We start from the raw sequence: 25,873 nt of genomic DNA, 5'->3' as shown, positions 1-25,873 counted from the left end.
ACATCCACCAGTCCTCGTGTGCGGAAACTGAGCGTTTCTGAAGTCAGCTTCCATGAGGGCAATGTGGAATGGCAACTGATGTGTGGGTGTGGGCAAACCCTTTCCTTAGCCAACCTGCCCCAAATGCTCGGGTAAAATGAAAACTGAAAGTCATTAGAATTGACAGGATGACTTGATTAGAATCAATGCATTTCCAGCCTCCATTTCACCCTGCTAATGGCCCCCACGACAAGTCAGAGTCTGTGTACACCACTTCTTCTTCTTCTTCTTCTTCTTCTTCTTCTTCTTCTTCTTCTTCTTCTTCTTCTTCTCCCTTCTTCTTTTTCGTCTTCTTCCAAGCTCCATGCTTGGTCTCATCTGCTCCCTTCTCCGCCTCCTCCTCCTTCTCCTTCTATCACTCAAAGCTAAGTAAGAATGTGTTCCATGAATACAATCTTAACAGTGAGTCCCTAAGTGACTGTGGAGGTCAATTCTGGATCCACACATCCTTCCACAGTGGGGGCATAAGTTTCTGGGCGGGAGTTGATCATGGTGAGGGTTTGTCAAGCGTGCCTTTCTCTTAGCACATTTCTCCCTTTTGTCCTGAGTTCAAGTGTCTTCAAAGCCCATGTCTCCTTTGGTAAAGGCAGTTCTCCAATTGGAGCGCTCACAGGCCAGTGTTTCCCAATGTTCGGTGTTTATACTTCATTTTTAAAGATTTGCTTTGAGAGGGTCTTTGAATCCCTTTTGTTGACCACCACCATTACGCTTTCCATTTTCAAGTTCAGAATAGAATAGTTGCTTTGGAAGATGATAATCAGGCATCCACACATGACCAGTCCAACAAAGTTGATGTTGAAGAATAATTGCTTTGACACTGGTGATCTTTGCTTCTTCCAGTACACTGGCATCAGTTCACCTGTCTTTCCAAGTGATGTGTAAAAAAATTTTGGAGACGCTGTAGATGAAATCTTTCGAGGAGTTGGAGATGGCGTTTATAAGTTGTCCACGTTTCACAAGCATACAGTAAGGTCAGCAGTACACCTTTAAAGCACACCCAAAGCGCATTCCCCACCCCAAAGAATTTGTTAAGGGTTGCTGGGAACAGTAACTCTGTGAGAAGCAAATGGCAATGCCCAGAATCCTTTAAGGCACAAACACTAACTCTGTGGGGCTGAGGACACCTCAGAGCCCCTGAGGTATGGGTGGATGAGGCTGAGCTGCCCCTCTTAATTTTGAGGGGCTGGGCTGCAGTGGCAAAGGGCTCCGCCGAACCTCCATGCAGCAGTGGAAGGCCCTGCCCATCCTCACAGCCTCTCTCCAATTCATGTGACGTCACACGCATGTGTCGCACGTGTGACATCATAATCATGCAACAAGTCCCCTCATTGTTTGGTGGAACTGGGCACCTCTGCATCAAAGGGAAGAATGTGCTTCTGGTATAGACTCCAGCAAGGAATAATTCCACTTTTATGGGGCAGCAAAGCAAAATGCTTCTTCGTAACATGCGCTGCCCTAAATGTGCTGCATGCCTACACCCTGATCTTAAATCCTAGCAGCCACAAGTTTAAATATGAAGTGTTCCTGCTGAATGAATTTCCCTATTTATCAAGGTGGTAGCAAGACATGTGTGTCTTTGGAGCATAAATTCAGAAACTGTACACATCGGAGCTTCTCTACCGTGAAGAGATCGCTGGATTTGAGACATGATATTGTGAAGGAGGTGCTCTTGTTGATCTATGAGATTGCAATGGGATATATGACAGGAAACAATATTTCCAGTACACTGGATCAATGGCATTGATTGGCAAACTGCAGTGTGCCAAAGGCATGAAACAGGCATGAGATGATTTCTGATTTGTGAAACCTGTTAACTTTTCTGTCCTGTCATTTTCCCATAATTGATTCTTACTCTGTTCTGCTGGGGCATAATAACAATGTTTTATCAGTAACATTCAAGAAGAAATGATATTCTTATGTCTGAATGTTAAACCCTCATACGTGCCGTTTGCTTTCTTGATAGTCGCCGGCTTCTATTTCATAGCATCGCAAACGCTGTTACTCAGATGTGGCAGGGATCTAAGAAAGAAAATAAATAAACAAATTAACAAAGCAAAATGCTTGTTTATAAGATACAGCTGTTCAGATCACAGTTCATTAAATGAGATTTATTTGGGGCAAATCTATTACGCTCCGGGTTAACACCGTGCAAATTACAGCCCCTATCTTGAGCTAAATATTGTGTTCTAAATAGATGAAAGTTTAATAACAGATCACAAAATGAATTAACTCATTTTGAAGAAGTTATGTACCTGACGCCTAACTACTTTTATAGTGAACATGACTTAGCAGGTTTCTTTTGCAGGATTAACTACCATGCTGCTGCCAATGAATGACTTTCTTATCCATCGAAAATGTAATGTAGAAATCGCAACCTACATGCCGTGCTACTTCCTGTGTTGTGTCAGAGGACTCAAGATTTGAACTATTTATGTACGGGACCACAGCTGCCTGGATTCTGCTAGTCCAGAGATGGAAAGAAGGCACAATTTTGACCAAGGAAGAGTGGCAGATAAAATTGATGAACTATGCTGAAATGGCAAAACTTGCAGGAAGAATTTGAAACCAGGAAGAGGCAGGTTTTAATCAAGAATGGGGAAAGTTGATAGCTTATTTGAAAAATTATTGTAAACAATTACATTCATTGGTGGGTCTGGCAGAAAACTTGTAGTAAAATTTTGAACTATGGATTGGCAAAGGGTTTAGAACAATATAGTTACAGAAGAAATGCAGAGGGAAAATCTTTAATCCTGAATTTGTTTTATTCAGTGGCAAATTTGCAAAAAGAAAACACAAACACCAATGTTTTTTGTTTTTGTTTTTTTTTAGAAACAGGAAAGATTAGACATAGATATGCAAAAGCATTAAAAAAAGTAATAATTAGAGGCTACCCAAGACGTTTTTTGAGATGGTGGATAATTTTGACCTGGTGAACATTTGGAGATTGAGGAATCCAATGGAGAAAGATTTCACATTTTTTTCAGATGCAAAATAATCCTGTAGCCGCCTGGATTATACATGGCTAACTAAAGACTTGACCCCAAGAGTGACTAAATCTGTGATTTGACCAAGGACTTGTTCCGATCATAACACTGTGTTGACAGAGTTAAAATTGTCTCTACAGGGTTCTTTTAGATGGCGGATGAATGATGCTTTACTGAGAAATGATTTGATCATAAATAAAGCTCAGAAGACCCTAAAGGGCTATTTTGAGTTGAACCTGAATCCTGGAATTGAAGCAAGGGTCGGTTGGGATGCAAGTAAAGCGGTAATGCAAGGTTTCCTGATTCAACAGAATTCAATTAGGAGGAAAGCACAGAATGAGCAAAAGGGGGGGAAATTGTCTCAATTGAAGGAGAAAGAGAAAAAAATGAGATGTAACCTAAAAAAAATCAACAGATTCAAAAGGAGATTAAGGCATAACAATTACAGTATTCACAAATAGTAAATCAAGAAACTGAATGGAAAATTAAATTGGTGAAACAGAAGACTTTTGAAACGGCAAATAAATGCAGAAAATTATTGGCTTGGCAATTGAAAAACAGACAGAAGGAGAGTACAATAATTAATATTATGGAGGATATCAAGACTCCTTGTGCTCTGCTCCACTCCCCCTTTCTTCCCACCCAGGGCAGCCCTGCCCTCTGCCTGCCCCCCGGACTTGGCAAGTCACAGTGGGTCTCGGCATCTGCATCTTCTGCAGGCTGCCCAAGGGAGGAGAGGCCACAGAGAGGTACCAGGATGCTCCCTCGCATCCACCATCACTTGGGACAAGCGCTGGCTCATCCTTCTCCCTGAGCTCAGCCTCGGCTGTGCTGGCGAGGGAAATTGGGGTGCTCCAGGATCAAATCAGAAGCCAGGATGGCTTTCGTAATTCCGGGACTGTCTCTGTAAAATCAGGACACTTGGAGATTATGAAAATATCTGGGTAGATTTATTTCACGATAAACAAAGATTCAGATTAATTTTTTTGTGGTTGGTCGTCAGAGCATCGCTAGAGTTTAACAGTATGAAAGCAACATCAAAGGAGGTTAACTTAGATTGGAAGAAAATGCAACATCAACAAACTTTAAAGTGCTGAATTTCCTTGGCACATCGCAACATGTTCCCTTTTTCAGAAAGTCCCTCTTTTAACGAATATTAAAAATGAAATGGAAGGAGATAAAAGGGATCTATGCAAATCTGAACAAAATCATCCAAACCTAAATAAACAGAAGCACAAAACACACTTAAAATTCTGAATCTCCCTGACGAGACACAGCATTCTCTCTTAAGAATTTTGTCCTCTCATAAGTTACTGCGGATAGAAAATGTGCAGTCTTCACCATCGTTTATTCATCTTGTCTGCCCAATGGATAAATTGCAAACCTCTCTCTGTCTCCACCTAAAATTTGCCCCAAGGTTTTGGTCTCTCAGTGTACAATACAAAGGGCATTACAGTGATACCTCAGGTTACATACACTTCAGGTTACATAGGCTTCAGATTACAGACTCCGCTAACCCAGAAATAGTATTTCGGGTTAAGTACTTTGCTTCAGGATGAGATCAGAAATCGTGCTCTAGTGGTGCAGCAGCAGCAGGAGGCCCCATTATCTAAAGTGGTGCTTCAGGTTAAAAACAGTTTAAGGTTAAGAACGGACCTCCGGAACGAATTAAGTACTTAACCCGAGGTACCATTGTATATGATAAACCGCCTCTTCAATCTGGTTTAAAACAGCGGCGGGTACTTTCAGAATATGGCATAATTCTGAGCCATTCCAGAGAGGTAGAGGGAATTGAATGCAAATCCTGAAAATAATAAGGTAGCATAGGCACCACCATATGGGTGTGAATACTTCAAAAATAAAGTAGCACTCTACATTTGTGACTTCTGTGAGATGAGCCAGCCTAGCTCAGTTGGTTAGAGCATGGTGCGGATAACATCAAGGTTGTAGGTTTGATCGCTTTTGCAGGGCCATCTTTACCCGGGGGTGCAAGGGGTGCGGGGCACCAGGGTGCCAAATTCTGGGGGGCGCCACATGTATACCTACTGTATACCAGTCCCTCTCGATCAGCGGCAGTGAAAAGCAATGGAGCAAATGTCCCTTACACCCCCCTCCATTGCTCTGTGTTCTGTAGCGTCAAATATTCCCGACAGGTCAGGAAACAAAAGCAGTTATTTCTGCTGCATCATTGTTACAGGTGAGTGAATTTCCTTCCCCCAAAAAGGTCAACAACTTGGGCTTCCTCCCTTCCAAAGAAAGCTCAACAACTTTGAGTTCACCCCCCCAAGAAAATGGGGGGCAGCTAAACTAAATTTTGGTGCTTGAGGAGACTCTTGAGAGTCCCATGGACTGCAAGAAGATCAAACCTATCCATTCTGAAGGAAATCAGCCCTGAGTGCTTACTGGAAGGACAGATCCTGAAGCTGAAGCTTCAATACTTTGGCCACCTCATGAGAAGAGAAGACTCCCTGGAAAAGACCCTGATGTTGGGAAAGATGGAGGGCACAAGGAGAAGGGGACGACAGAGGACGTGATGGTTGGATAGTGTTCTCAAAGCTACCAGTATGAGTTTGACCAAACTGCAGGAGGCAGTGGAAGACAGGAGTGCCTGGCGTGCTCTGGTCCATGGGGTCACGAAGTCGGCCATGACTAAACGACTAAACAAGAAGCACAAACTAAATTTGGGGGCACTGGGCTGATCTTTGTACCCTGGCGGCGCATATGCTAAAGATGGCCTTGTCCATATGGGACAGCTGTGTATTCCTGCTTTGCAGGGGGTTGGACTAGAGCAGCGGTTCTCAACCTGTGGGTCCCCAGCTGTTGTTGGACTACAACTCCCATCATCCCTGAGCTCAGGCCTTGCTAGCTAGGGGTGATGGGAGTTGTAGTCCAACAACATCTGGGGACCCACAGGTTGAGAAAGGCTTGACTAGAGGGTCCTTAGATCCCTTCCAACTTCTTTGATTCTAGGATTCTAGGATAACCTTTCTGTGTTTCTAGCCAATAGGTGAACTCATTGTTGGGATTGAGGAGTGAGTTCATCATTGCAAGGTGTCTGTGGAGGGGATATACTGATTGAAAATGTATTGTATTGTAACTTTTGAGTAAATGTTTAAAAAAGTGGTGAGTTTTTGTGACACCAGGGCTCCCAAAAGCTGCTGTATCCCCCTGCTTTTTGGTGAATTTCCCCTCCCCCCCCTTCTTCTGGTTCTTGGAATCTCTGTAGTTTGACCTTCCTTTTTTCCTAGCGACCAGATACATCTTTCCTGTGGCAGGTTTGTTTGAGATGAGGTACTCTCTAAATGTTTATTTCTGCAAAGATTACTACTAGAGTGGTACCTCGGTTTTCAAACATCTCCATTAACGAACATTTCAGAACTCGAACGTTGTAAACCCAGAAGTAAATGCTTCCATTTTCAAGCACGGCTTCCACTGAGTGTATATGTTATTTTTCTCAATTTTCTCTATTAAATTCGCAGGCCGCCCCTTGCGCCTCGGATTTCGAACGTTTCGGAACCCGAACGGTCTTCTAGAACGGGTTACGTTCAAGAACCGAGGTACCGCTGTACCCAAAAAGGACCCAGCGACATTCGTAAAGAGAAAGCACTTTGCGTTATAACACCGCGAAACCAGATGGCGCTGTGGAGTCCCGTCTTTTCGCCAATGGGATTTCCCTGTATGAAGTTTACAACGCATTTAACGGAATCGCTCTTTCGATGTGTCTAGCTCAGGGGTCAGCAAACTTTTTCAGCAGGGGGCCGGTCCACTGTCCCTCAGATTTTGTGAGGGGCAGGACTATATTTTAGAAAGAAAGTAAAAAGAACAAATTCCTATGCCCCACAAATAACTCAGAGATGCATTTTAAATAAAAGGACACATTCTACTCATGTAAAAACACACTGATTCCCAGACCGTCTGCGGGCTGGACTGAGAAGGTGATTGGGCCGGATCTGGCCCCTGGGCCTTAGTTTGCCTACCCATGGTCTACATCCGGCCTAAGCATTTGTTCAATAATTTCTCTCACCCACCCCAAAGGGAAATGCAAAATATGAAGAGTTTGGGAAAGGGTTTAACCATGTCTCCTGCTATACAGGAGCTAACAACAAGCACCAAAAACTTACAATCTGAACAAATTGCTCAGAAGATTCTTTCGTTTTAATGGTGCTTCTTTCCAAATATGAGGGTGGAGAATTGCAGCCTAGACTGGGCTTTAGGGTTGGCATTGGGCGACTGCACACTTCTTGTGCCTTTATCATCTGCATGGCAGACAGAAGTTCAACGGGTTAAGCCTTTTCTAATATGGAAATACAATTATGGAAAAAGCTTCACCTATGCTAAGGTACTACAGCGGCAAGAATGTTACTTTCCCAAAAATGGAAAGAAGCAGAAGTCCCAGCAAAGGAAGAATGGATATAAAAAATTATGGAATATGCAGAAATGGAGAAACTTCCCAGAAGAATAAGAAATCAAGACAACAATTTTTTTATTATAAAAGAATGGAAATGGTTTATTGAATATTTACAGATATATTGTAAAGAGGTGAAAACATTGGCAGGATTGTTGTAATAACCTGGAGTTTTATAAGAGTATATATTTAAAGTAGCTGAATAAATGAGCAAATTAAGTTAACTTGGATATGCAGAAGATATTCAAAATAAATTTAAGGAACTACAGAAAGAGGGGGAAGGAAGTCAAGTTTGGAAATGTTAAAATGATTGTAAAATTAGTGAAATGTATAAAACTGAAAAACATAAGTTTTAAAAATAAATAAATCCTGTGTGCCCCTACTGCTTCCTGATTATGCTGTCAACAACAACAACAACAATAATTGTAATAATAATGATTTTATTATTTATATCCCACCCATCTGATCGGGTTGCCCCAGCCACTCTGGGTGGCTTCCAACATATATAAAAACATTAAACATTTTAAAACTTCCCATACAGGGCTGCCTTCAGTGTCTTTTAAAGGATATATAGTTACTTATCTCCTTGGCTCAGGTGGGTGAGACAACTCCATACCTTCCAACATTTCTCCGATGGAAATAGGGACGTCCTGAGGAAGCCACAAACATGAGTCTGACCAAACTGCAGGAGGCAGTGGAAGACAGAAGTGCCTGGCGTGCTCTGGTCCATGCAGTGGCATAGCCTGGGGGGTGCAGGGGGGGCCGGCCGCACCGGCCGCAACATCTGGGGGTTAGGGAAATCCACGGGTTGGGGGCGCAGATCCATGGGTTAGGGGGCGCAAATGCATGGGTTAGGGGGCGCAAATTACTTGCCTTGCCCCGGGTGCTGATAACCCACGCTACGCCACTGGGTCCATGGGGTCACGAAGAGTCGGACACGAGTAAACGACTAAACAACAACTACAAAGGGAAAAGGAGGCATTCTGGGAGCAAATCAGAAACTGGGATGGGTTCTGTAAATCCAGGACTTTCCCCTTGAAAATAGGATCACTTGGAGGGTCTGAAGGAAACATTGCAACATTGGATCAGAATGTTGGACTTTTAGAGCTGAAACAAAAAATCCACACTACTGCGTAAGTGTAAATTGGGAAGTACCTTATTTTTCCGTGTATAAGATGCCCCCATATATAAGACTTTTGGGGACCCCAAATTTAGAAAAAGGGCATATGCACTATCCGTGTATAAGACGCCCCCAGATTTTTAACCTTATTTTAAAGTATAAAAAAACCTAGTCTTATACACAGAAATGTACAGTACAGTGGAACCTTGGGTTGTGAACGTGATCCGTGGGGGAGGCACGTTCGAAACCCACTGCGTTCGCAACCCACAGTGCCGCATCTGTGCATGTGCGGGTCACGATTCAGTGCTTCTGCACATGCACAAAGCACAATTTAGTGCTTCTGAACATGCATGAGTGCCGAAACCCGGAGGTACCGTTCCGGTACTTCTGGGTTTGGCGTGGTGCGTGTAAGCTTCTGTAACCCAAGGTACCACTGTAATTCCCATTAATTTCAACGCTGGTGCGCTTAGGAATGGGATATTATTTTGATGTGAGCAGAGATTTCTGTCTACCTTAAAAACGAAACATAGAAAGCCCAAACAGCTTGAAAATATAATTATGGGGGGGGGGGGGAGAGAGAGGAGGAGCAAACCCTTCTGAGTTTTGCAAAGCCTACGAAAGTGAAAATAAACGTTTTATAAGTTTCACAAAAGAAACCTCAAAGAACACAAGGCTTGCCCAGCCCTACTTATTTATTGTGAGTCATCAAGAAGAGGGCTCCTCCCTGACCTTGCTGATAAACTCATTGCCAAAAATCCAGTGTACCTGCTTTCCTTTTCATGTTTGTTGTTCAGGAGTTGTGCCACCTCCAGGGATCATAGGGCGTTGGGCTCCACCAGAAAGAGCAGTCGGTTGAAAAGTCCTTGGAGGATCTTGTAATCTTCAGCATAAAAAGGTGAATGAAGCAGGCAAGCTGCACAAACAGTCCCTGATTCCCGCTAAAGCCATTGGTGTCTATTTAGAAGAAATAAAAAAATAAACAAGTTCTATTTTTTTTGCTCAGTGTCACTACACTCTTTAAAAATTACAGGATCTCTGATTATTTCTCTCTCTCTGGCAATTATTCCACTTTGGATTAAAAGATCTCTTCAGCCAATCACAAAAATGTTGTCCGTGAGATTTACAGCATATACACGCTTTAGATCAGGGGTAGGCAACCTAAGGCCCGGGGGCTGGATGCGGCCCAATCGCCTCCTCAATCCAACCCACAGACGGTCCGAGAATCAGCGTGTTTTTACATGAGTAGAATGTGTGCTTTTACAGTGGTAAAGGTAAAGGTACCACTAGGTCCAGTCGTGAATGGGTTGCGGCGCTCATCTCGCTTTATTGGCTGAGGGATTTGGCAGTTTGTGGGTCATGTGGCCAGCATGACTAAGCCGCTTCTGGCGAACCAGAGCAGCGCACGGAAACGCCGTTTACCTTCCCGCTGGAATGGTACCTTTTTATCTACTTGAACTTTGACGTGCTTTTGAACTGCTAGGTTGGCAGGAGCAGGGACCGAGCAACGGGAGCTCACCCCGTTGCGGGGATTCGAACCACTGACCTTCTGATTGGCAAGTCCTAAGCTCTGTGGTTTATCCCAGAGTGCCACCCACATCCCTTTTGTTACATACTTTATTTGTTCCGGAGGTCTGTTCTTAACCTGAAACTGTTCTTAACCTGAAGCACCACTTTAGTTAATGGGGCCTCCCGATGCCGCCGCGCCGCCGGAGCACGATTTCTGTTCTCATCCTGAAGCAAAGTTCTTAACCCGAGGTACTATTTCTGGGTTAGTAGAGTCTGTAACCTGAAGTGTCTGTAACCCGAGGTACCACTGTATTTAAAATGCATCTCTGGGTTATTTGTGGGGCATAGGAATTTGTTCATAGATTTTTTTCAAAATATGGTCCGGCCCACCACATGGTCTGAGGGACAGTGGACCAGCCCATGACTGAAAAAGTTTGCTGACCCCTGCTTTAGATTATAGAATCATAGAACTGCAGACTTGGAAGAGACCCAAGGATCAACTAGTCCAACCCTCCGCAATGCAGGAATCTCCGGTGAAGCATCCATGACAGATGGCCGTCCAACCTCTGCCTTCTCGGTAGTCACGCCTGCCCTGTGGAACCCCCACCTGTGAGATGTCAAGGAATTACAGTTCTGCGCACGCGCGGGTTGCGATTTGCCGCTTCTGCGCATGAAGTCATGCGCGAGCGGCAAAACATGGAAGTAACCCTTTCCGTTACTTCCGTGTCGCTGCGGGATGTAACCTGAAAGAATGGTAACATGAAGCGGATATAACATGAGGTATAACTGTAAACAACTATCTGACGTTTAGAAGATATCTGAAGGTAGCCCTGTAATGGGAAGTTTTTAATCTTTGATGTCGTACTGTGTTTTAATTTGTTGGAAGCCGCCCAGAGCAGCTGGGGGAACCCAGTCAGATGGGCAGAATATAAATAAGTTGTTGTTGTTGTTGTTGTTGTTGTTAGGGCTTTTTTTCCTGCTGGAACTTGCTGGAACTTATTTCCGTAACATCTCAGGTGGGTGCCATTGCCATTCTAAGAGAACGAAGAAGGTGCTCAAGGTGAGACCAGCCACCTCTTTTTCAAGAAAAAGAGTACTATTATTATTATTATTATTATTATTATTATTATTATTATTTTATTATTATTATTAACCTCCAAGGAAGGAGAGTCCACAACCTCCTGAGGCCTGCCCTGTTCCATCATCAGTGAGAGTCTATTTATCATGTTATGTGAGATTATCAAATATAGACTGGTCTTTTGCTTTAGCCCTCTCCAGTCCACAGTAGCAATGGAAAAAGCCTTCCCAAATATTGCTTCTTTGATGCAGGCAATGAAGGAGAATGATTATATCTGGCTTGAAGCAGTTTCCTCCTGCTATACCTGGTATGACATCTGAGCCCTTTTCTGGACACTGAAGATTTGGCCGCGAGGATATAAGCCACAGAAATATTATTTCAAATGGTGTTCGTTTCTAAACCCAGCTTCACAGTTCCGATTTTGACCTTTAAAGTTCTGTGTATCCCCAGTCTGGAACATCTGAAAGTCTGTCCCCTCCAGGCTGCCTTTCCTTTAGCAATACCTTCTCTATGGGCCTCCCTTCTAGTCTACTTTAAGGGGTGTGTTTTTTCTTCCAGGAGCTTATCAAACTTTTCAGAGAAAAGCACCTTGCTGTATTGAATTAGTCTCAATTAAATTCTACATAACAAAACAAATAGACCATCACCAAGCAGTGCAATCATGCATTTTTACACAGAGGAAATGCTATTTAGGAAGACACCAGCATTTCTGGGTGAGTTTTTCTTATTTTAGCATACAGCGGTACCTTGGTTTACAAACTTAATCTATTCCAGAAGTCCGTTCTTAAACCAAAGCATTCTCAAACCAAGGCGTGCTTTCCCAAAGCAGTTGGGGAACTTAATTTACACTCAACAGGAAGCGAAACATGTTCTGCTTCCAAGGCAAAGTTCACAAATCAAAACACCTACTTCCGGGTTTGCAGCGTTCTTAATCCAAGTTGTTCATAAACTAAGCTGTTCTTAAACCAAAGTACCACTGTACTCATATTTCACAGATTCAGGCATGTATATTGTTGAACTTCTCTTTTTTTGGTATTATTTCAGTGCCATGGGCTGCTGAAGTCTTAAAGGGACTGAGCATTTATTGGAATAAAGAAATGTCAAAAATCTGGTCTCCCAAGGGAAAATTCAGCCCTGTGAGTAACATTTTGGCAACCTCAGGCATAGGTACTCCTTAATGCTTCTCCACAAAGTGCTGTTTATAAAAGCATTAGGGAGACAAAAACCTGATACCAAACTTACATGTCCGCCCTTGTAAGAAACGATTTGGGAGAATCTTATGCCCTTGCTGAGTAAGGTAAGGAAAAGGGTGGGGCCACACATTTTTATTTGAACAATAGTTAAGCGAAAAGCCACAGCAAAGGGATGCCTAGCAGAAAACGCCCTCCTGTCACTCTTATCTGATCCAAGGGACGACATTCAAGTTTCGCCTATATGCGCACATTTTTTGGACTCTCTGCCACACACAGAGATTTTAATTCATTAAGTGGCGAGCATGAATGAGCTATCGCGGTGGAGCATTTTGAAACCACCAGGCATGTCAACAAAATCTACCCACACCCTAAAAAGGGATTTCTGGAATGCAGCCGATATCCCTGTTTTTCCGGATGCACGTGAGGTCTTCCAAACCTGGTGGGAATAATGGCTGTTATTTATCTATTTCGTTTATGAATCGTGTCCCATAAAAAGCCCCAGAGCAATGTCACAATGAAAACAGCAGCCATTAGAACGTATTTCAGGTCCAATCAGATACAGACTGGGATAAGAATCTTGCTGAAAGAGCAAGGTCTTCAATGCCAAAAAGATAATAGAAATGGCACCTGTCTGATTTGTAACAGGGGAGATCCAGGAGGGGTCAGGTGCTACCACACCAAAGAGCCTGTTCCTACATTGCATGGACAGAACTTCTAACGATGGTATCTGTAAGAGGCCCTCAGTCCTCCAAAGAGCAGTCAAGTTATCCTAAGGTCCCAAAAGAGCCACAGGTATCTTATCAGAGGAAGGTAATAAAAGGTACTTCTAACCACCTGGGTCTCTAATGTCTGATGGAGCCAGGAGCACCCCCCAGATGGCTACTTGAGGATGTGATGGAGTCAGAAAACTGACCTCACTGCCATGGCATAGACATGATTATGGCATACTCTCACTCGTGTTTGGTTGGCTTTGTCGTTCATCTTTCACCAATTGCACTCTAGGTAAAGGTAAAGGTACCCCTGACGGTTAGGTCCAGTCAAGAACAACTCTGGGGTTGCGGCACTCATCTTGCTTTATAAGCCAAGGGAGCTAGCGTTTGTCCGCAGACAGCTTCCAGGTCATGTGGCCAGCATGACTAAGCCACTTCTGGCGAACCAGAGCAACACACAGAAACGCCGTTTATCTTCCCGCCGGAGCGGTACCTATTTATCTACTTGCACTTTGATGTTCTTTCGAAATGTTAGGTTGGCAGGAGCTGGGAGCGAGCAACGGGAGCTCACCCTGTCGCGGGGATTCGAACCGCCGACCTTCTGATCGGCAGGTCCTAGGCTCTGTGGTTTAGACCACAGCGCCACCCGCGTCGCCTTCAAATCTGTTTCATCACAGTTAGTCCCATGGTATGCCGAGGTGCAAAACAGGCTGGAGAGGGCATTCAGGGGTGAACAGGACAAGAGCTTGACATGTCTCGCTGCTGCTCGGTGAGAGGAGAGGATCATCTGCTCTATGCATTGGGGGGGGGGGGACCAAGAGTACTCAGGAATCCTTTGGATTCCATTAGTCACCTGCTGTGGAGGACAGGACCAAACGAATGGCAGAGGGGGAGTCCAGATTTCATCAGGAAGTGACCTGACCATGGCAACTGGGTGATACCCATCCACCTTATTTACACACTGTCTTTTCCCACCATCTGAAGCAAATATCAAATCTAGGGTCTGCCTTGTTGTGCCAGACCAATGGCAATACGATACTGACAGTGCTTTTTTTCTTTAAAAAAAAAAAAAAAGTTTCGAGGTACTCTCACTTTGACTCCAGAAAATCACCATTTAATAGTTTGAATCGGGGAAAATAAATAAATAAATAAATACTGACCAATCACCGTGCTAGATTCCAACTCCTACTTCACATATTAAACGCTCTCTTCCATCTAGGACTCAGGAAACACCGTGGTATGTGTACCCCCAGAAGAAGAAAAAACACTGGATACTGTACACGAAGGCATAACTAAGGAACATCATCACGGATACTAAAATCACATCTGTATTCCTTGAACATCATGCCTGGCACCACCTCCATGTGCTCAGAGAATTGGCAGGGCAGCACCAAACCAATTTTACTGTCTCCTTGACAGGTGCAGTCCCTCGCAGTCAACTCTAAATGTTTCCTAGCGGTGGAGCTGGAAGTCATGTGAACCACCCCAATCTCTCTTTTTTAAAAAAATACATTTTTATTGATTTTTTAACATATCAGTTCCAACAGTCATACAACATATCTTCTCATCTTATACAATGTTTTACACTTCCGTCAACACCTCTGATGATTTTCCGTTCTTCATCACTTATTCTGCATTTCTTAATTTCTATATTGCGTTTAATTGTCCTTAACTAATAATTCTTTTCATAGTCTTTCTTGTAATATTTCAAATTATCCACCTTACAAAACTTATTGCAGTCCTACTAACGTGACCTGTTCATCACAATTACTTTTCAAATAGTTTATATATTTACTCCAGTCCTCTAAGAATCTCTGATCCCGCAGGTTTCAAATCCTTCCTGTTAGTTTATCTAATTCTGCATAATCCCTCAATTTCATCCTCCATTCTTCTTTCGTCGGTAATTCTTGTGAACCACCCCAATCTCTGCAGCCTGTGATGGTGATGCTCAGAGAATCTGGGCAGGCACACCTTGGCCAGATCAACTCCTCCCAAGCTTGCCCCCTCCCAAGTCTCCAAAATACACACAATATCTGCACTCCCATTCACGTCAGAGTATGGATGAGTGGGGTCTTTTGACTTACCAGACTAGCCATGAACAGCAGCACCTATGCAGATGAGCAACCAAGAAGGATGGCAGTGTAGAACAGGCTTCCTCAACTTCAACCCTCCAGATGTTTTGAGACTACAATTCCCATCATCCCTGACCACTGGTCCTGCTAGCTAGGGATCATGGGAGTTGTAGGCCAAAAACATCTGGAGGGCCGAGGTTGAGGAAGCCTGGTGTAGAACAAGGCCTTGATCCGATGATCACTGAAATGGGGATGTTCCTCCTTCCGCAAATATTTCCCACCAAACACATCGTGGGGTGGCCTTGAAGGCCACATTCCCTCATGAGCAGCCTTCCAGAGTTCACATATCAGTGATGGGTTCTACAAAAGTAGAAGGAGCAATGGATATGACTCTCACCTTTGTGCAATAGGCTATATTCTATAACAGGAGTGGGAAACCTTTCTAATCCCAAGGGCCGCAACCCCTTGTCTTCTGAGGAAGCGGGTAGTGCTGTGGTCTAAACCACTAAGCCTCTTGGGCTTGCTGATCAGAAGGTTGGCGGTTCTGTCCCAGCTTCTGCCAACCTAGCAGCTCGAAAGCACATCAGTGCAAGTAAATAAATAGGGAAGGTAAATGGCGTTTCCATGCGCTCTGACTTCCGTCACGGTGTTCCAATGCACCAGAATCAGTTTAGTCATGCTGGCCACATGACCCAGAAAGCTGTCTGTGGGCAAACACTGGCTCCCTTGGCCTATAGTGAGATGAGTGCCACACCCCATAATCGCCTTTGACTGGACTTAACCATCCAGGGGTCCTTTACCTTCTTCTGAGAAGCATGTTGCTTGGGGGTGGAAGGTCTGGGGAGAGTCCTGGTGGCGCAACAGAAAATTCACCTTGGGCTCCCAAGCCTGAGGTGTCTCACCTCTGATGTAAACAGTAAAACAATACACCCCACTGTAAAAACTATACACACAGTGACAGAACACTAACACATCCTGATAAAATCTGCAGCTAATTATCCCAGAAGGTATCTGACCAACAAGAGAACCAGTGGTTTTCTTAAAAATGCATGACCCAGTTGCTGCCACACAAGAAAACATCCTGTCTCGCATCCAGGGAAGGCCATTCCAGTCTTCCGCCAGGTCCATGCTCTCACTCTGAAGGCATCTGGCGACTTCCTCCTCTCCTACAATTTGACTGCACTGGTTTTTCAGCCGGTGTTAAGAAACACGTGCACCCTAACATCCGTCCTCCTGGTAGTAAAAAATCAAAATTAAATTGGGTAGTGCCCTTAACCACAGGATTCCTGAAGGGGCAACTCCCTTGGGTGTCATTTATTTGGCAACAAGCCTGACGAAGGCTAGTTCACTGTCGGAGAGCTACCAGGTTTTGATGACCTGATTCAGATGCTAGATAGAATTGCAGAATCCTAGAGATGGAAGACAGCCTGAGGGTCATTTGGTCCAAAGCCCTGTAGTGCGGGAATCCTGTTGCTGCGTGGGCTCAATCCACCAAACTTTTGGTTAACACCCAGTGTCACAGGATCTCGGGTCTCTCCTTCAGGGAAGATCTCTGGAACAGCCCAGCGAGGCCACAGACAGTGAGAAGCTGGTTCCCTTGGCCAATCTTCTCCTGCACCACAGTGCTGCAGCCACAGCTAAATCCTCACTGTGTATTTGGTTGGATAGCCATTCCTTCTGCCCAGGGAAGTGTGAACGGGGACGAAGACACTCTAGCTGATGAGCCAGTGTGGTGTAGTGGTTAAGAGCAGTGGACGCGTAATCTGGGGAATCGGGTTCACGTCTCCGCTCCTCCACATGCAGCTGCTGGGTGACCTTGGGCTAGTCACACTTCTCTGAAGTCTCTCAGCCCCGCTCACCTCACAGAGTGTTTGTTGTGGGGGAGGAAGGGAAAGGAGAATGTTAGCTGCTTTGAGACTCCTTCAGGTAGTGATAAAGCGGGATATCAAATCCAAACTCTTCTTCTTCTTCTTCTCAGCCGCCTCGCCAATGTCCAATCTTTAAGAGAAACCACGGCAGCCAAACTGGTGTAAAACCAACTGGATTTTGCAGCGCAGAAACCGCACCATTTGCCCAAGAGCTGTTATTCCATCCACCCCAAGTGATCTGTTTATCCTTCAGAGTTAGGCATTGTTCCCCTGACATTTCATCTACCGCTTAACCCTGGCCCCAGACTCCCCTTGATGCTACCATTCTATTTATATTTCATGCCATTATGTATTTCTAATGCCTTCCTTTGTTTGTTTGCCTTGTATCCTTAAGTCATCTGCAGGTATATCTTCCATTCCTCTCCTAGGTACCTCCTGCAACACTCCTCCTTCCCTCCGCCACAAAATCTTGTTTTCTCATGTCTGTCGTCTTCTGATTGCTTGCTTACAAATGCCTATATTTCATGGCTATTGCGTGTGTGTGTGTGTGTGTGTGTGTGTGTGTGTGTAGTGGTACCTCTGGTTAAGTACTTAATTTGTTCTGGAGGTCCATTCTTCAGCTGAAACTATTCTTAACCTGAAGCACCACTTTAGCTAATGGGGCCTCCCACTGCTGCCGCACTGCCAGAGCACAATTTCTGTTCTCATCCTGAAGCAAAGTTCTTAACCCGGTACTATTTCTGGGTTAGCGGAGTCTGTAGCCTGAAGCGTATGTAAACTGAAGCGTATGTAACCTGAGGTACCACTGTATATACTTTGGGAAATCAACATTTTGAAAAGAAAATAAAGAAAACAAATAAATCTCATTTTTATAATGGTTAACTTGTTCTAAACTGTTTTATAATGTTGTGTTTTGTGTTTATAATGTTGTAACCTGGGACCTTAGGGCAAAGAGCAGGTAACAAACAAACAAACAAATAAACAAACCATCTTCGGGGGGGGGGTATTTTGTCCCATTTCCTGATGCTTATCTACATCATTTGAAAAGACGTTGCATTCTTTTCTTTGTTTTACTCCTCCCCAAGCTGCAGTCCTATTCAGAAGGAAACCCCATTGAATTCAATGGGGCTTACTCCCAGGTAAGAGGATTGCAGATGGAATCAGGCATCCAGTCGCAAGTTCTGTGCCTCTGAATCACTGTGATAGCTGTTTACTCCCAGGGAAGTGGGTATCAAACTGCAGCCTTAATCTCAACTAAGTGCACATAGGGTTGCAGCCCTAGCATGTGGTCTGAGGAACTGACTAGTTTGGGGCAAGTTTTACATAAAGTTTATTTAGAAAAATAAAGGCTGTGGCACATGCTACAGCTTCCCGAATGCTTATTCAGCCATGTGCCCAGCTTCTTCTCTAGATATCAATGCCAGGAATGCAGTATAAAGAAGGCAGTTTCAACCATGGTTGTGAAACAAGCACAGATATTATAAAATGAAGCTGCAAGCCATGTCATGAGCAGTAAATAAAACCACCACGGAAAGTTATGTAAGTAGATGTCATGCGCTGCTTATGTGCAAAGGCAGCATACCTTAGTTATCTATGGATAAAACATTAAGCAACAACCGGCCATGCCATCTAAAGGAAAGGTGGCATAAGGTTGAAACACACTCAGGTGACCTGCAATCAGATCATCAAGCAGAACATGACTGTTTCACACACTTTCCTTTAAAAGCAATCTACAATAAGGTTTGTAAAACAAGATCAGGCCTCCGGGGTTGCATGCAGAACAGAAGGTCTCAAAGTTTTAAAAATATCTTCCTGAAGATTTTGTATCTATTCACCTTCCATCAATATCAACCTTCCATTTACAGAAGAATACAGTAGTCCTAATAGGCATCACTTTCTCTGTGTGAAGAGAGCAGTGTTGTGCAAGGCTGCCCGGGATTCATCCGTCGGAAATATCATCTAGGCAGAATTTCTGAAAACCGGTAAAAGAATCCAGGGGAAACCGGGAGTATGGCAACCCATTGGGGCTTGGGGGTGGGGGGCGAATTTAAAAATACCTCAAAAATGTCAAAATTTCTTTTGGAGATTTTGCAAAAAAAGGTCCACAACTTTTGCATCCGAATTCTCACTTTTTAAAATAAGGCAACCCTAGTGTTGTGCTATGCACTGAGCATTCTGTAGACGGGGAAAATGGGTGTTATATACTTTCACTATTCAATGTGAAAGTAAGGTAAAGTAAGGTAACCTGGATGGTTAAGTCCAGTCAAAGGTGACTGTGGGATTGCAGCACTCATCTCTCTTTCAGGCCAAGGGAGCCAGCGTTTGTCCACAGACAGCTTTCCGGGTCATGTGGCCAGCATGACTAAACAACTTTTGGCACAATGGGACACCATGACAGAAATCAGAGTGATTGGAAACGCTGTTTACCTTCCCGCCGCAGTGGTACCTGTTTATCTACTTGCACTGGCGTGCTTTCGAACTGCTAGGTTGGCAGGAGCTGGGACAGAGCAAAGGGAGCTCACCCCATTGTGCAGATTTGAACCACCAACCTTTCAATCGCCAAGCCCAAGAAACTCGGTGGTTTAAACCACAACGCCAGTTGCGTCCACACTATCCAATGCGAGTACTGTTCAGGGTTGAGTCACAGATCTAAACAGACACAGGTCCATTGACCTTAACAGGTCTGTTCCAAGTAGGACAAACACTGGTTTTTCCAACTGCACAATGATGCGATTTGGTATGGCATTTTTTTCAGCCAGAACTTGCTGGAACTGTTCCCACACCTCAGGTGGGCGTCATTGTAAAAGTACAAGGGGGTGTTCATGGTGAGTTCCGACACCTCTTTCTCTAGAAAAACAGCACTGGTCTTTGTCTATGTGTTTTTTCAGCATGTGCTAATTCGATCAGAGGGTTGCTCATCCACTAAAGAAAACAGATTCCTACTATAGGGCTCCCAAACCCTTAGTTATATTCTTTAGGGAGTTTGATGGTGCCTGTTATCAAAGACCACATTATCAAGATGTACTGTGTGCCCAATTCTGATTCGGTTCGTTATCAAGAGCGAAATTAGTATTAAGTCATGAGGGTTGACTATGGCATTTGCCTCTGCACCACTGGCAAAGTCCGTTCCCGGTTTCGCCGGTTAATCATTTGTGCTCGACTACTAGCAAGGAACAAGTACATTGTCTTTCGGTCGCAGCAACCCCGGGTCACAGTCCGAGATGATTCCGTCGCTCTTTTCTCCACTTGGCTCAGATTCCTACGTTAAAACGTGTGTGCGCAAATGTGCCCTAGCTCCACTCGTTCTTTCTCAAGACGGCACAGAGTCTTGTCTTTCTCTCCTCGGGATCCTGGGCAAATAGGATGCCACCTTAAACGTATCGTTTGAAACACTGTCTGCACTTTTAAGGGACGTGGGTGGCACTGTGGGTTAAACCACAGAGCCTAGGACTTTCCGATCAGAAGGTCGGTGTTTCGAATCCCTGTGACGGGGTGAGCTCCCGTTGCTTGGTGCCTGCTCCTGCCAACCTAGCAGTTCGAAAGCACGTCAAAGTGCAAATAGATAAATAGGTACCACTCCGGCGGGAAGGTAAATGGTGTTTCCGTGCACTGCTCTGGTTCGCCAGAAGTTGCTTAGTCATGCTAGCCACATGACCCGGAAGCTTTTTGCCGGCTCCCTTGGCCAATAAAGCGAGATGAGCACCGCAACCCCAGAGTCGGTCAAGACTGGACCTAATGGTCAGGGGTCCCTTTACCTTTACCTGCACTTTTAGAAAGGAAATGCCAGCAGCAATGTTTTGAGAGGCAGGGATGACCTGGAGGAGGAAACAGATTCATGGGAGGAAAATTCTACCAGCTGCAACAAACCCTGATGGCTATGCAGAATATCTGCTGTCCAGAGGCAGTTTGCTTCTAGAAACCAGTTGCTGCAAACCGCAGATGGGGAGAGTGCTTTCGTGATCACATCCTGCACCTGGTTGGCCATTGTGAGAAAACCATGCTGGCCTAGATTGGCCACTCATCTGATCCAACAAACTACGAAGGTGATGATATTCTTCAGAGAACACAGAGGAGACATTTAATCCCGTATTTCCCTCTGCATGCTGCAGTATATTTTCCCTCTTATGTGAATATAAATTATTAATATTAAAAATACAGTCAAGTTTTCTAATGATGAGAATAGCTTCATACCCATTTGGCTCTCAACCAATCCATATTTCTCTTTCTTTAACTTTGCCATTATTATTATTATTATTATTATTATTATTATTATTATTATTATACCACCCTATACCTGCAGGTCTCAGGAAGTTCGCAAGATAAAATCGCAACATGCAAACACGAAATACGCAATCAAAACAAAAGCAACCCAATAAGCACACACACCCCCCAACACATTATAAAAAGGGCAATGGATGCCCTACACAATGTCCCTGTTGTTGTGATATCCAGCACTGCAAATAACACCTTTTAAAAACACACTAGCCCATAAAAGCACTTTTACTACCCCGCTGCCCATGAACAACAATAGAAAGGCACATCTAGCAACCTGGAAGGTATGGGGGAGGAAATTTTTTTTGTTTCTTTCACTCAGTTTACAATAACTTTTCGGTTTGCTTGCCTGGAGCTAACTGAGCACATGGTTTCATGCAAGTTTGCTTATGACAGATGGCACAATCGGCGCATGGGTTTTGCATCAGCTGAAGTCGTGCCTCTTCACCCGGGCCTTTGGGGTGGCTGATCTGCCATGGCTGCAGCCGAGGACGCCCCATCTGCTATATGATTTGGCTGGTTTAAATTTGATACAATACTATCAGCATTATATAAAATGCTGCTAGCTAATGCTATCAGCAAGTTTGGGAAATCACTGGGAAGAATAACCTTAACCCATATGGAGCCATACGGCATACAAAAATATACTAATGCCACCAGTTGTCTCTTGCTTAGGGACATAGAGAATGAAAAGGGACACAGGTGGCGCTGTGGTCTAAACCACTGAGCCTCTTGGGCTTGCCAATCAGAAGGTCAGCAGCTCAAATCCCCACAATGGGATGAGCTCCCATTGCTCTGGCCCAGCTCCTGCCAACCTAGCAGTTCGAAAGCACACCAGTACAAGTAGATAAATAGGTACTGCTGCAGCGGGAAGGTAAACGGCGTTTCTGTGCGTTCTGCTTTCTGTCACGGTGTTCCGTTGAGCCAGAAGCGGTTTACTCATGCTGGCCACATGACCCAGAAAGATGCCTGCAGACAAATGCCAGCTCCTTTGGCCTGAAAGTGAGATGAGCGCGGCAACCCTATAGTCACGTTTGACTGGACTTAACCATCCAGGGGTCCTTTACCTTTTTACTTCAGAATGAGGAGCATGAAAATTTCCCAAGCTGAATATACGTTAGCTAGGCTTCCTACTTTATTTTCCTGTTAGATACCTATGCTTGGTAGGTACCTGTATGGTGTCTTACGTGAGGGGTAGATCCTCTGGTGGGAGACGCATCATGCTCCTTCTAGGGTCAGAAGCTGTCAGCATGCAACAGTGGCGGGATCTGGAGAAGAGCTTTGACTGGCCAACTAAACCAGGTGAGGGTAGCTGATGGATCTCAAACCCTGGAGCCACTGTGGTGTAGTGGTTAAGAGCAGTAGACTTGTAATCTGGTGAACCGGGTTCGTGCCTCCGCTCCTCCACATGCAGCTGCTGGGTGACCTTCAGCTAGTCACACTTGTCTGAAGTCTCTCAGCCCCACTCCCCTCACAGAGTGTTTGTTGTGGGGGAGGAAGGGAAAGGAGAATGTTAGCTGCTTTGAGACTCCTTCAGGTAGTGGTAAAGCGGGATATCAAATCCAAACTCTTCTTCTTCTTAGGGACTTCCCATGCGTGTGAAGATAGGCTCCAGCAGATTCAGCAGATGAAACCAATAGTGCAGAGGTTTTCAAGCTTTGGGGAGTCCATAGCTCCCTTGATCAACTGCATGCTTTCTGCGGCACCGTTGTGGGGCTCAGGAGCCCACTCATGTCACCCCTTGCCTGCAGGGCCAGCAGCTCACTCACTCCTCTCTTGTGGAGGGTTCCCTCAGCCTCCTCTTTTCACCCCTGTCTTCTGGGCAGCAGCAACTGCTGCCCCTCGTCTCTGAGTTGCCTCCCACCCCAAAGAGAGATGCCTCTTCACACTGCCCCACAGGGACCTGGCCAGCCCCACAGGCACCATTCGCATGTAGCCAAAGCAGTGACTACATTATTACATGAACACTGTGCCACAGCATTTGATATTTTCATTTATATACACTCATTCGAAATAAGATGGGTGTATGAAGCATTCTAAGGGACGCGGGTGGCGTTGTGGGTTAAACCACAGAGCCTAGGACTTGCCAATCAGAAGGTCGGCGGTTCGAATCCCCGCGACGGGGTGAGCTCCCATTGCTCGGTCCCTGCTCCTGCCAACCTAGCAGTTCAAAAGCACATCAAAGTACAAGTAGAGGTACCGCTCTGGCAGGAAGGTAAACAGCGTTTCCGTGCGCTGCTCTGGTCCGCCAGAAGCGGCTTAGTCATGCTGGTCACATGACCTGGAAGCTCCCTCGGCCAATAAAGCGAGATGAGCACCGCAACCCCAGTCGGCCACGACTGGACCTAATGGTCAGAGATCCCTTTACCTTTACGAAGCATTCTATATCCACCCACCACGCTGATGAAGAATTCTACGAAACAGTAGTCAATATCCGGAATCACTGTTCAGTGTTGGACATCATAATTGTTGAATGTACAAAGCTTCACAGCTTGTCTTTCACTGTACAAAGTTTGGTACCTTGCTTTATTTAAAGATTTTCAGAGACTTTGAGACTAAAGATTTCATTTTGAACTTTTTATGGTTTGAAGGAATTCTATAAAGATTGTCTATTGTGTATGTATATGGTCATTGTGTTGCCTAGACATTCTTGACAAACCTTTGGGAGGCAGAGATGTGAGAGGGCACCAGAGGAGGGAGAAAGGCCAGAGTCGGACCTCTGGAACGAATTACAGTGGTACCTCGGGTTAAGTACTTAATTCGTTCCGGAGGTCCGTTCTTAACCTGAAACTGTTCTTAACCTGAAGCACCACTTTAGCTAATGGGGCCTACTGCTGCTGCCGCGCCACCGGAGCATGATTTCTGTTCTCATCCTGAAGCAAAGTTCTTAAGCTGAAGCACTATTTCTGGGTTAGTGGAGTCTGTAACCTGAAGCGTCTGTAACCTGAAGCGTATGTAACCTGAGGTACAAAATGACCACCCCTTAAGACTCCCTCTTCTTCTTTGCAAGGGAACTGCTGGGCTCTGCCAGTCCAGCTCTCCAAATGTCTTGCAGAAGCAGGCTGCAAAAGCATTCTGCATAAAAACTGAAGGGTTTTCCCCCGACTTTTGTCCCCAGTGCTTTAGAAATTAAACCGGAATGTGTAAACTGCTTTTCCAAACGCGTGAGCTTTGGCAGCTCAAGATATATAATACGCAGCCATGTGGCTTTCCTTTGGCCCGTCGGGAGGCGGGCGAGCCTTTCCTCGTAGCCTTGGCGCCCCCTGCGGAAGAGGAAGGAAAGTGCACGGGCTCTGCCCCAGACGTCAATGAGACGCCTATTAAGGACAAGCAAGAATTCAAACGTGAGACGCTGCGGCGCGTGCATGTTGCTGGCTATCTCTGAGACTCTTTGTGGGTGGGTGGCTCCGGGTACAGTTTCAGCGGCGGGCGCTGCCAGGCAAAATAACCGTGCTTTTTAAACAGTTGGTATATTTCGGTCCCAAATCTGCTGGGGGAGGGAACGTGCCAGGCGCTCCCCCCCTCCCGTCTAAAAATGCAAGCGCAGATATAATCTGCAGAATTTAATACGGTGCTGGCAATGAGAGCAGTGCAGCTATCAATGCACAAGAGCCTTTTTTAAAAAGCTCTCAAACAAGGTTGCATCTTTTTCTTTTCCTGGGGAGCTGGTATGTTCAACATCAAAGACAGGCAGCTCCATTTTGGCACATGTTGCAAATCTTCGCACATGGGGGGGAGGGTCCTCTGAATAAAACGGGGGCAAACTGAAAGGAGAGATGCACCGCCCTGGAGAAAAAGCACGCCCGCCCCACGATGCAGACTTCTCTCCCCCCCGCCTTAAATCACAACATTGCTTACGGGTTGCAAAACAGCGCGCGCATGTGCGCGGGCAATAACATTCCTGCCGCTTTGGGCATCGCACAACGATGCGCCTGGCTGCAAGTTTCCTAGGCGGGGAGATGCGCGCTCCGAGTGCAATGCATCTCTCTCTAAGGTGCGACTGTAAGAGCCTGGCAGGAGTCAAGTGCTGCGGCAGCAAGGCTCGCGATCCGTGGAAGGGAGCTGCTAAATGGCGCGGGTTGCTTTTTGGGGGGGGAGGGGTGGAAGTTGGGGTTGCAAATTGCAAAAGCAGCACTAATAATAATAATAATAATAATAATAATAATAATAATGCAAAGGACCCAGCCCACTGCGCGTTATCCCAGCCTGATGACGATGGCGGCTGGCTGTCTATCCCCCCCCATGCCCGCCTGCCCTCCCCCCGCCCCGCCCCGCCCCGCTGCAGACGCAGCGTCTCTAACCCGCGGAGAATGACCTTCCCCATCGCCGCCCGAGAAAAGGCGCGCCGAGGAATTCCCGCCCTTGCGCTCGTAAGCCGCCCTCTTCCCGCTCATGCATATGCAAATCCAGCTCCCCTCCACTGGCTGCGGCGAGAAAAGCCGCCCTTCTCATTGGGCGCCGCGCTCCAGCGCATGCAGATGAGCTGAGAACCTTCCCTTTTTCTCGCCCTCGCCCCGCCTCCGGTGATGAGAATTTTTCAGACGGTGTAACTTTCCGCGTCTCTCTTACTATCAGCAAATAGTTCCGGGGAGCACCGGGGGCGGCGGGCCGCCCCGAAAGCCGCAG

The 25,873-nt window shown here is 45.4% G+C and overlaps 1 long non-coding RNA gene across 1 annotated transcript; it reads right to left on the bottom strand.

Moving 5' to 3' along the window:
* Window positions 1–1,001: 1,001 nt before the first annotated feature.
* On the bottom strand, window positions 1,002–25,621 carry LOC310825698. Its single transcript, XR_014555457.1, has 3 exons — window positions 25,549–25,621; window positions 9,314–9,502; window positions 1,002–2,058 (listed from the first exon to the last, which is right to left on the bottom strand). It is a non-coding gene; the product is annotated as an uncharacterized lncRNA (long non-coding RNA).
* Between the last annotated feature and the right edge of the window lie 252 nt (window positions 25,622–25,873).

The sequence above is a fragment of the Podarcis gaigeae genome (genome assembly GCF_964106915.1).
Source record: "Podarcis gaigeae genome assembly, chromosome: 10".
Classification (NCBI taxonomy): Eukaryota; Metazoa; Chordata; class Lepidosauria; order Squamata; family Lacertidae; genus Podarcis; species Podarcis gaigeae.
The sequence above is the reverse complement of the archived record's forward strand: the minus strand, read 5'-3'. Positions and strand labels throughout refer to the sequence as shown.